The sequence below is a fragment of the Artemia sp. Qi Xiang Cuo genome, chromosome 16, assembly GCF_049724085.1.
Source record: "Artemia sp. Qi Xiang Cuo chromosome 16, ASM4972408v1, whole genome shotgun sequence".
NCBI classification, from domain to species: domain Eukaryota; kingdom Metazoa; phylum Arthropoda; class Branchiopoda; order Anostraca; family Artemiidae; genus Artemia; species Artemia sp. Qi Xiang Cuo.
The window spans coordinates 21,850,913-21,863,469 of NC_142809.1; the positions used below are offsets into that span (position 1 = coordinate 21,850,913).

Below are 12,557 nucleotides of genomic sequence, written 5' to 3' on the forward strand. Positions count from 1 at the left end.
GTAGAGGGCGGAGTCGACAGTAAGTATAAACAAATTGAATCCAAAATTTTCATTTTTTTTTACCTTATCTTCACCACCATTCCTTAAAAATTAAAGTAAGTAGACCGAATTTAATTAATTTAAATGTTTTTTTTTTAATATTTTGTATTCAAAACTGTTCCTATGCTGTGACTGCTAGCCATCTGGCATACATGCAGAACCTGAAGATGCATAAGCAGATATTTCAGGTAAAGATTGAATTGGCTATGCATTATGGATCTGAAGTTTGGGGATACATAGCTGGTGAGATGATGGAGAAGATTCAGCTTCGGTATTTTAAGAGAGTTTTAGGTCTACATTTTTCAACAAATAGTTTAGTATTGAGTGAAGATCTAGGTTTAATTTCTTTAAGAAGTGATAGGCTAGTAGGGATGATAAGACTATGGGAGAAAATCGTGAGTATGCCCAGAGTAAGGATAACAAAAGCAGCATATTTAGAAGCTCTGAGGATCCCAAAGAGTAATACGTGGCCATCTCAAATAAAGAAGATATTGGAAGATTGTGGATTTTCAGAGCTATGGAATGGTGGGCTAGGGATTGGATTAAAGGATGGAGAAGTTGCAAGTAGGGTCAGGGAGAGGTTAAGGGACCATGGGATCCAGGTGTGGCATGCGTGAGTGAATGAGCCCCAATCACTGGAGTTATATGCAAAGGCCAAGGAGCAGTGGGGAGAAGAATTGTTTTTTAAGGCGGGGCTTCAAAAGAGGCAACAAAGGTTTATTATTTGTGTTACATCAGATGGGTTACTACTAGGTGAAAGAAGGAAGTATCTGGGAGAGGTTAGGCAAGCTTCTGGTCCTTACTTCTGTCCCATGTGCAGGAAAGAGGTAGATTTGGTTCATTTTGTGGGGAAGTGTAGTGAATTAATAGATTTAAGGAAAGAATTGTTTGGGGTTGAGGCTTTGGAGAGAGACAAGATAATAAATTTATTAGCAAGGAAGGATATGGGAGGTATAAAAAGATTTAAAGGGTTCCTGACAATGGGTGTATAGCATAGAGAAATGTTTTTTGAAGATTAGGGGTTAGTTTTGTGCCAATTTATGTTTGTATGAAAGTGTCTTTGTTTTTGTGACCACAGCCCATTGGGCTTTTTTGTCAATAAATTATATTATATTGTCCCCCTTAATAATTAGAATGTAGCATAAAGTCAAACACAAGATAATATATGTTTGCTATCTTTATGAAGAATTAATAAAGGTCTTATGGATTGTCTTTTATACCCCAATCTACAATTCTACGCACAACAATTACTATCTGAAAACATACATTTTCAAATTTATTCTAATGGAGACTACTTCATAGATTTATCATCCATATTTATTGATTTAGAAGTTGTAGTGAGGAAAAAGTCTGACAATCTAGCTCCCACCGCTACCGATGAATTATGCTATGAAAATTGCATACTACACAATTTGTTTAAACAATTATGTCTACATAAATGGAACATTGGTGAGTACTAGTAACAATCTATCAAACTATGCAAGCTACATACAATTTATGTTGATGACTCCAAAGTCCTAGGCCTATAAGAAATTGAGAGGTCTGTTGATGGACTATGACTATAGATCAAATGTTGTTACTGATGGTGAACTCACTTGGGCAGGTAGCAGGGAGTATCATTTATTTGGTAGATTCAATTATGAAATATTTAATAAATCTCAATGGATGCCCCCAATATTAAAATTGACATAAAGTTACAAATTGCTTCGTCCCATTTCATCTAGAAAAAAACTCCCGATGCATCATCCGATGCAAATGTCGATCTTACCTCGGCAATAGTTCATGTACGAAAACAACAGGTTATGAGGTCTGTTGCTTTCGCAATTGAAAAACTATGAGCCTCTGGAAATAACATCAAACTGCTTGTTCCTCCATCACTCACCAATTAACGCAATATTGTCACTGATTCAAGTACCTACATCGATTCTTCATTTATCAATGGTAAAATTCCTTCGAAACTTGCTTTGGATTTTGTAAAAAAGTGCCAGTGCCATAGGATCATGGACAATTTCTCCACATGAATTTGAACTGTTTGGACTTTCCCCTCTTGTATGGTAAGTAAATGGAATTCCACTCTAAAATTTATCCTTTGATAAATCCTATAGGACCCTAAATGAATTGACGATGCATTTCCAAGATCGAGATTCTCAACTATATGAAAATAATATAACCGACACAATATTTGCAAAAAGTCATGGTATCATTATTTTGGACTTGTCTGGTACTCAAGATCTGAGTATTGTCCGAACGGGTACTGTATGTTTAGAGTGTACCTTTGCCAAACCATTGATGGAGAGTGTAACATTAACCTTACTCAATCAATTTGAAACCTATTGGGAAATTACCCCTGACGGTAGTGTTCTATTAGACTTGGCACCATGAACATCAGTCAAATTATCGATGTATTTAACATGGATCAATATATGTGCAAATAGAAATCCTATTGCGTACCCTCGGATTTCCTTGAACATATTCATAGTGCTAACAATACCATTATCATTGTTAATAGTAGTCCATCGACTGGGGCATTGGCTATGCATCTCAAACAGCAAAGAATATATAGTTTTTTGATCCTCTTTGTCTACCGTGTGTATTCTACACACCTTACATCAAAAACTTCCTTAAAAGAAGCAGGAAAACACTTATTTAAAATCGAATGTGAGTACAAGATTTATCAACCAAAAGCTGTGGTTTTCATGCATTACTGTATTTTATTTTTTGATGTCTTGAATAATTACAGTGAATTTCTCAACATTTATGTAGACAATCCTCAACTGAATGATTTCATAGTAGAAAATATCCTCTCAGACCTGTATGATATTAATTTCAGTGCCCTACGCGTAAAATGTTTTAATAATGTATGTAAATTTGTTTATTAATAAAATTATATGTACTATAAAAAAGTATTTTGTCTTCATTGTTTAGATTTCTTCTTCTTCTTTATAATCGTTATTTAAGCCATAGTCATCGACAATGATTAATGATGGCAGATAATTGGAATCAACTTGTACTGATCCTGGTGTGCAAAGTCAGAGCCACATTTTCCACAATATAATATAACTTCATTTTTTTAAATCGCTTTGTGAAGTCAATGATACTGTTACAATTCATACTGTAAAATTCACATGTTTCTATCTGACTACTTGAAGTAGACACCAAACTCTCTTTATGTTTTTACAATGAAACTGTGCTCCATATTCTTCTCCCCAAAATAATATAAATCCACAACGATATCAATCCCTTAGAAATAAACTGAAATCACGTTTAGGGTTTTTTTTTCCGATTATGCCAGGGTAACTGTTTTCCCATTGATCACACTTATCAAATTGGCATTTCTAGCATAGATATCTTTTAGGGTTAGAGTCACAAGCTTCTTCTAGACAGGAATTACAATCCTTAATTTATGCAGCATATCCTCTATGCAATTTACACGGATTGCATAATCTACACTTTTCATTATAACCATCAACTGTAGTTCAGTTCTCACATGAGGACCAACTTCACAATTTATATAAACATATTGAACATGTTTAGAACATTTTTTCAATGTTGTTCGTCTCACTGCCAAAAATAAACTGGCTCACGATCAATAAAAGGAATGTCTTCTAGGAGGAGGAGGAGTAATCGAGTGACATCACAAACACTTATTCGACTTAGTTCTTGTTGTCTTACAAAATGACCGTCTTAAATGAATTTCTAGGTAGTGGTTGAAAGCAGGACCACAAAGTTATTTTGTTTTGTTTCAATTAATGCATCAATAAATTGAGTAAATGCATTTGGAGCACAACGTAAAAGCCTCATACAAAAGTCCAAAGATGAAGAATAATTTTCCATGATAATTTCAGGCATTTTTTCAGAGAATATTTTCTTTCGTACTGTTAACATTGGAAATTCGACATTTAGATTCAAACACTTTTCCATTGTTACGAAACTCGGTAAGATCTTCTGTTTCTCAAATCCATCTATTTTCGTTCTTGACACTCCCACTACCAAATTAAGACTAAACTAACTATTGCTAGTTTCTACTTTGTGTACACTCTCAACGCCTATTGGTTGACCCAATAGAGAGAGTGGAGTAAACAATCAACTATCTAAATCCCAAACGAGTAGCTAACCAAAATCAAATCATTATAAAACATTTTTTATTGACAGAAATGTAATAAAAGAATACATTTTCACTATCTTCTCATAGGCTGAGTCAATCCATTTTCCTCAATGTGCTTAGTGATAGCATTCAATCTATGTTTTAGTCTCGATATATCCATTATATTCATTTTTGCTGCGAAACGTAATTGTTCATCCGACTTAAATTTACTCAATGACATAACATATCTACCAAACATCTCATCCTACTCAAATGTTATTCGGTAATCCTTTCCAATTTCAGCTTCTATATCGGGAGCTCTTGTCTTAAAAACATCACTGTCAACTCCTTCAAGGTGCAATAGTGTAAAATCACTCATTTTTAATTTATTTGAATGCTTTTTTTCCAACTTGAAACAATGTAAACTAATCAAGTGTCTATGTGGAGCTGAGATAATAACTAATTCGACATCAAACTTTTATATCAATGATCACTTGAGCGAAAGGCCCGCTCTGACTGGTGGCACTGTTAGTGAAAAGTTCCATATCAGAGAACTTGAGATAAGAATGTCCGCTTGAAACGATTTCCTATGGCTGCGCTTTCAGTAATAGCATTCTATCGTTGAGAATAATAGTTTCCAGAGAAATGATAGATCTCGTAGAGTATGTGTATCGTTAAGAGAGATGATCTGAGGGATTAGTAACTCCAATATGGCTGCTCTTGTATTGTATAGGGTTGCACTCGTATGGTGGGGTAGGGCTGCACTCGGACTGAATGCACCCATCGGGTGGGGGGAGTACTGTCCACTTAAAGTGCATACACCCATAGTACTTACTGCCGCTAAAGCTAAGCCTACTACTATTAATTCTACTTTTACTAGTACTACTGCTGCTATTAATACTAAGAGTATTAAGGCAAAAAATTTGGAATGTATTGAAACTCTTTGGAACTAAATCAAAACACTATGCCCACACAGGTTGTCAAGGACATATCAGAAATGCTTAAGAAATGATTGATGGTATTAAGTTGAGGCTTTCAGCATTTGTTGAAGGGGATGTTTAAGAAACCAAAAGCGATATGTGTATACTGCCATTGTTGCTGCTACAACGATTGCTACTACACAAGCCAGGAGTATTAAAGTGAAGCTTTTAAGGAAAATTCAGGCATATCTTGAACTAAATCAAAACTAACTGTGGGCTTGTGGATTTTCAAAAAGGTGACAAAGCAATATCGCAAGAACGGCTTAAATTATTAAGTTAAACCTTTAAGGGTAAGTTGTGGCCGATTTAGAACTAGCCAGCAGCTACTATGTGCATACTATTAATAGTACCACTATTGTTACCGTAGCTCATGACGCTAAGGGTATTAAGGTGAAACTTATAAGGAAGTTTTTGGGAGAGTTTTACTTTAACGAAAAAAGTTTTACTTTAACGTATGCAGGTTTTCAAAAGGGTATATAAGCAATATTTTAAGCAGCGCCGCTCTATAATAGTCAGAAATATCATGGAAACTTTTGAAAAAGGCAATTCAATTCAAAATTAAAAGTTCTAGTGCCCCTTTTAAGTGTAAAAAGAGACTTTTCATTTACCAAACACATCAAGTCAAAATTTTGAGACAGTATTTTTTCGCCATAGTAAGAATGTGTAGCAGCTATGTCTTTAGGAATATTGGGTATGTCAATCTCCTACGTCTATGCAATTGACCGATTATGCTTTAAAACTAAATATTGTTTTAAAACTAAATCAAACAGCACTGTGTGTATACTTGCCAATAAGAAACCTCAGCAATGTCTCTATAATGACCGGAGGTGCTAACTTTCGGCTTGTTACTATTACAATTTCTGCTCTTAAAACTTAAATAAATCAAAACAGTCTAAGTGTACTGAGGCTGTCAAAGAGCATAGATAGAATGTTTTGGGATGATATTAAATTTTATTTTTCAGGTCAGCTTGAGGATGTATAAAATTAAATTAACCTATACTATTTGTGTCCAGAGTAAAAATTGTTGAAAACGTTTCTCCGACACATAAATAGCAATCCTAAGTATTGATTCGTTATAGAAAATAAATATATTAAGTATAATTTTTTCACCGAGAGACAATTTGTAAATGAAAAACAAACCGAAATTAGTTTGATCAACTTTTTCACAAAACAAGTTTTTAAAAGAAAAGTAAAAAGCTCTATTAGACCAAAAATGCGCAGAAATAAATTCAAATAATCTTCCAAGTGTAAAACTACCATAAATCACCATCAATAAATAAATGAAACCCAAAACTAACAGAAATTACAATAAATAGCAGAGTCAAACACAAAACGAGTTAAAATGAACATGAGGAGGGCTGATAACCCCCATGTCTTCTCAAGACCAGAACTTAATTTGCACTTTAATGAAAAAAAAACACAAAAAAAACGAACAAAGCACCGTGGACTGTCAGTTTAACATACATATATCTAATATATATAGACCCCGGCGCCGCGCCGGCGGATCGACCGAACGCCGCCGACGAAAGGTCCGGTCGAACGCCGCCGAAGAGTCGTAACGCCGCCGGCGCGCCGCAGGCACGCCGCCCCCGGCAGAGGCGGCGACGTTCGGTCGACTTTAAATTATTTTTACGGCAATTCTTTATTGCGTCAACCGCAAAGTCGGAGCTTTTCCTTCTCGTGTGGTTCAGTATTTCGATTTTCCTGATTAGCAATCAAGCAGGGCTTGCACTATCTCCGAATTTTCGGGTGTATCCCCAAAAATCTATGCGTCACCCCGAAAAAAATTGGGTTCCCCGAATCCCCGAAAATCACGCAATCACGATGCCACCCCTAGCGAGTTATCATCAGTGACTTTCCTTGCCAAATATTACTTTGTATACCATAATTCTTCACTGCTCTCTTGTTCATTAATTCTCGTTTCCTTTGTTACTCTGCATAAAAACCAGACAGATGCAATATGCTATTGCAAATATTGCAATATACACAGTTCTTCATATGTTGACAAAAAAAGTATCGTTTTGATGAAATGGGTTTAAATCATTTCGAATGCAGTTTCCCAATCGCTATATCTTACATCATTCGTAGTCAAGAATTTTATTTTCAAGTTGAATAGAATTATAGAACGCATTCACTACTATACAGCTTCAGTCTTTTGTTGGATTTTGAAATTGACAGCCGACAGATTGTTTCTACAGCTGAATTGTAAGTTTGCAGATTTTTTTTTTGCTGTTTTTAGATAAGATTTTCTTAATGTTTAATACTCAATTATTGAACACCTGATAGAAAATACAATCTTCTTTCTGGAACATTCCCCCCCCCCCCCCTCCCCCAAAAAAAACAGCCTTCGGTTGAGACAAAATTTAGCTATAGACTAAGCTATGTACAAGGTTGGGGAATTAAAAATTGAACCGGAAGTTACCCCAAAAATATATTTCATAAATGAATTGTAAATTATTGCCTATAGGGGAGGGGGATAGGGAGCTATCATTTTTAAATTATAATACCTCATTTTTTTTATTGAAAGCAGGGATGCCAAAAAGATAATTATTTTTTTCATTTAAAGTGGAGACAGAAGAAAATGATATCAAATTCCCTGGGAAACCATTGAAATATTTTGATAGACCCAGGGCCCCCATTAGGACTTGTTCATTGTCTTGGGTATTTTGCGATTTCTCATAGGCTAATGGCCTTATTTGGCTTTTGTGTGTGCTCCCTTTTATTTCGATTCTTTGGATCTTATGGAATGCCATGGCGAATCTATCACTCATTTTTCCAAAAATTTGAGGTATATCTGAATAATTTCGACATTTCTGATGTTGTCTTTGTACCCCTTTACTCATACCCTCAATTTTTTTTCGGGGAACACTAAGCTGTTTAACGTTATTTTGCGTGTTTGTTTGAACCGTATAGTGACCTTGTTAATTATTAAGTAAATTATTTTTCTAATGAAAGCTGAGACGGTATCCTATCAAGGTGGTACCCAGAGGGGGGGGGTAGGGAGGTATTATATTTAAATGATAATAGCTCGAAATATTATTTATTGAAAGCAGGGATCCCAAAAAGTTGATTTTTCTTTTTAAAGCAGAGACGGCATCCTATCAAGGTGGTATCCAGGGGGGGGGGTATTGAGCTATCATATTTAAATGATAATACCTCGATTTTTTTTTTAAAGCAGGGGTGCCAATAAGTTAAGTATTTTTTAATTTAAAGCAGATACGGTATCAGATCGAGATGGGAGCAACCAGGGGGGCATTGTGAGCTATTATATTTAAGTAATAGGGCCTTCATTTTATTTTTTGAAAGCAGGGATGCCAAAAAGTTGAAAAGTTGACAAAAATTAACACGATTTTAGTGACTTATACTTGATAAAGCACTTGCATGGTTTTATTGTCCAAAGGGAAACGGACCTAGGCGTCAAATCCGGTTTTTTTCCTATTGATGAAACGGGTTTACTTTGAAAACATTCATTCATATGTACCAGGCAGATTCACACTAAAACGAATTGGTGTGACGAAAGCGATATCGACATCCCCACCTAACGTTGCGCTCGAGTAACAATGGCGCCCTTGGTCCAGTACCCAAGTTACATTAAAAGACCATGTGATAATAAAAGCTTTCAATTTGGGAGGTTCAAGGAGGAGTCTTTGACGGTCTTATGACCTCAGGGTACTAGATGTTGCAACGTTCCTACGTATCTTCAGTGGTTTAGAAAATTCGATCACCCCACAAATGATTACCAAAAATATGCACACATGTAACATTTGGAATATTATAACACTTTTTCAAAGCTTTGAAGAAAAGCAAAAAAGTCTAAATACCCCTAACTACGCTACGAAAGCTATTTTAAAAAGAAACTCTTTGGAGATTTCCATGGAAATGACCATAGCAGAAGCTTTGAGCCTGGGTGGGGATCAAAGAGGAGTCTAAGCATTTTGACCACAGGTGACTTATTGTTGCGACTTTCTTAAATTTGGTAATTCTTGTGAGCATTTGGACATTAAAGCTTAAACTCAATAACTGATACTAAGCGTCCTAACATTTTGCTTGGGTTAAAAGTGACGAACTAGGATGAACATTTCAACATCTTCCTGGAGCTACTTCAGTCTGCATATTATTTAATTTAATTACACTTAAAACGGATGAGCTTTTCATTTTTTACCTAAGAAAATAGCTGGCACTTCATTTTTCTTCATAGCCAATAAACTATTAAGTGTTTTTTGTGTCATTGTAATTGAAGTGTTCTCATGTGAAGTGTTCATCATTTATTTTTCAATTTGATAAATTTACTCCTTTTAGATACAGTTTATAATTTGGCTGATATTAGGTATTTATCAGTTTATAATTTGGAATGAATCCCCAAAATAAAAAATGAATAATATCCAAAAGAGCAGCCAAAAGCGATAAAAAAAAAGCAGCAGTTCAGCCTTAGCCTATCTGTTGGCTCGAATCTGTTGTAAATTGAAGCTGTGATTTGAGAAAGACTGATGAAAACATTAATGTTTGCGGTCAACATTGATAGCGCCAGCGGCGCGCCGCCGACATCTTACCGGCGGCGCGCAGCCGGCGGCGCGGCGGCACGTGCTGTTTTTTGCCTCACCGCCGCCGGTCTTCCCTCATCGGCGCGGCGCAGGGATCTAAATATATCCCTAAAGTTTTGATAATTTTTTATTTATTAAAGCTAAAAAAGAGAAAAAATTTAAAATGTATTTTGTTTTGATTGTTTGCCTTTATTTCTACTCATTTTTGGATAATGGAGCTCTTTACTTTTTTGAAAAACTTTTGTGAAAAAAGTATAAAACTTCTTAATTTTGAAACGTCAAAATCACGTATGTTTGAACCTGGAAAATGGCCCCCCAACGAAGCTTATCACAGTGTAAAAATGTGTCAATTCACTTTACAAGTGTAGTTGATTTAATGTTATAAAACAGTTCGTGGTAACGAACTGTAAGTAAGGAGCGACCCGGCTCAATGGTAACCGAAACTCTAGAAAATGGGTTTTGATACATCAAAAGAATCAGATTTTAATGCTGAATTCAAGTATATAAATGTCATCAAGTTTAGTCCTATTTATCAAAAGTTACGCGCCTGAGAAAATTTGGCTGATTTTCGAAAAAAGGAGGAAAGACCCTCTAAAAGTTATAGAATCTTAATGAAAATCACACCATCACATTCAGCGTATCATAGAACCCTACTGTAGAGGTTTCAAGCTCCTATCTACAAAAATGTGGAATTTTGTATTTTTTGCCAGAAGAAAGATCACGGATGCGTGTTTATTTGTTTTTTTTGTTGTTTTTTTTTCTGGGGTGATCGTATCGACCCAGTGGTCCTAGAATATTGTGGGAGGACTCATTGGAACGGAAATTAAAAGTTCTAGTGCCCTTTTTAAGTGACCAAAAAAATGGAGGGCAACTAGGCCCCCTCCCACGCTCTTTTTTTTCCAAAGTCACCTGATCAAAATTTTGAGATAGCCGTTTTGTTCAGCATGGTTGAAAATATGATAAGTATCTCCTTTAGGATGACTTAATCCCCCGTAGTCCCCGGGGTGAGGGCTGAAAGTTATGAACTTTACCCAATGTTAACATATAGTATTGGTTATTAGGAAGTATACAGACGTTTTCAAAGGGGATTTTTTCTGGTAGTAGGGGGGGGGGGTCGTGGTTTATTTGGGAAGATCTTTCCATGAAGGAAGTTTTCATGGGGGAAGGGACATTTCTATGAAGGGGTTGTCGGATCTCCCAGCATTATTTTAAAAACAGATCAGAAATTAAATATAAAAAAAACAAGTTTTCGAACTGAAATTAAGGAGTAACATCAAAACTTAAAACGAACAGAAAATATTACGTATATGATTGGGTTCACCCTCTAGTCAATACCTCGCTCTTTAAGACGAAGATTTTCTATTACTTTCATAAGAGCTATATATTATAAATAACGGCCTTTGTAATTCAGGGGTCATTTTTAAACAATTGGAACAAAATTCGAATTTTAGCTTAAAGAGTAAGGTACTGCTTAGGGGGCGAGCCCCCTAATATACGTATTAAAAATATATGGATATAGAAGATCGTTACGTAAGTTAATTCGTAAGTTACGTATATTTATTACTAATAAAAACGTTGGTAAATAAAGTTAAACAAGTTTCGAGAACGTCATTTAATCAAATAAAAGAAAAATTAATATGCAAATTTTGTTTTAATTATTCATGTATGGTGAGCCAAAATCAAAACCTGCATTAATTCGAAAACGTTCAAAAATTAAATTTAAAAAACAAGTTTTTTTAACAGAAAGTAAGGAACGACGTTAAAACTTAAAACGAACAGAAATTATTCCGTATATGAAAGGGGCTGTCCCCTCCTCAACGCCTCGCTCTTTAAGCTAAAGTTTTTTATTGTTTAAAAAAATAGAGTTGTGACAAAGTCAAACTTTAGCGTAAAGAGCGAGGCGTTGAGGAGGGGACAGCCCATTTCATATACGGAATAATTTCTGTTCGTTTTAAGTTTTATCGTCGTTCCTTACTTTCTGTTAAAAAACTTGTTTTTTTATTTAATCATCTAAGAATCTTTGCACCCATTGTAGTTTTTGACTATTCATCTGGGGCCAAAAATAAAGGTCATGAGACGTAAAGGACATTAGAACGTTACGAGAGAAGAATAAATTATTGAAGAGATTGTTAAATGTTACTTTTTTAAGAAATGTATCTGTTATTAACTCTATAATGATTTGTCCACTAGGAGCTAAACGTTATACTCAGATTATTGTTTCAATGTTTTGATTAGTTTTGAAATAATTTTTGTTGCTCAGTTAACGGGAGAGACTATTCTCTGGATCATAATTGAGAGTTGCATCACTCTCTAACTGATCTCCACCCATATCCAATTCTTTTACACACCCATATTAAAGTTGTTTCTGCTATGCATAATTTCCCTGCCTACGATAGATAACTATCAGACATGTAGTTAGATATGTGCATTTTTACGTATGCCCCCACCCTCCGTATAAAATGAGTTATAAGAAAGATTCTATAATAATTTTATTTTTTAGGTACTAACAAAGAACATTGATTTAGAGAAGAAGATTAAATTAGAGAACATTTAACCAAAATTATCCTGAAAATTGTGGACAACAAGCTAAGTAGTCATGGCAGATGGTTGTGATGTAAACTACGATTTAATACTTGCAGTTCGTGAAGGAAAACTCGAAAGAACAAGGGAGATAATCAATACCTTCGGGCTGTCTTACTCAAAAGAATGGTCAGATGGATATGTATTACTTTGTGAGGCTTTGAAAAACAAACATATATCAATTGCTAAATTGCTTTTAGATTGCGGTTGTAAAGTTAATAGTGAAAACTCTTTTTATCCAACTTTTGATACGCCTCTTAATTATGCTGTTATTTGTGGGGATGTAGAAATTATTAAGATGGTTTTAGATAAAGGCGCTTGGATTGATGCTAA

General features: G+C 35.1%; 1 protein-coding gene across 1 annotated transcript in view; it reads left to right on the forward strand.

The window, feature by feature from the left end:
- Art8 (Arginine methyltransferase 8) overlaps positions 1-12,290 on the forward strand; it is a 90,763-nt gene extending 78,473 nt beyond the window's left edge. Inside the window, exon 5 of the transcript XR_016143045.1 lies at positions 12,145-12,290. The gene's annotated coding sequence lies outside the window, so the exon portion shown is untranslated. The remainder of the gene's footprint in view (positions 1-12,144) is intronic.
- The last annotated feature ends 267 nt before the right edge of the window (positions 12,291-12,557 follow it).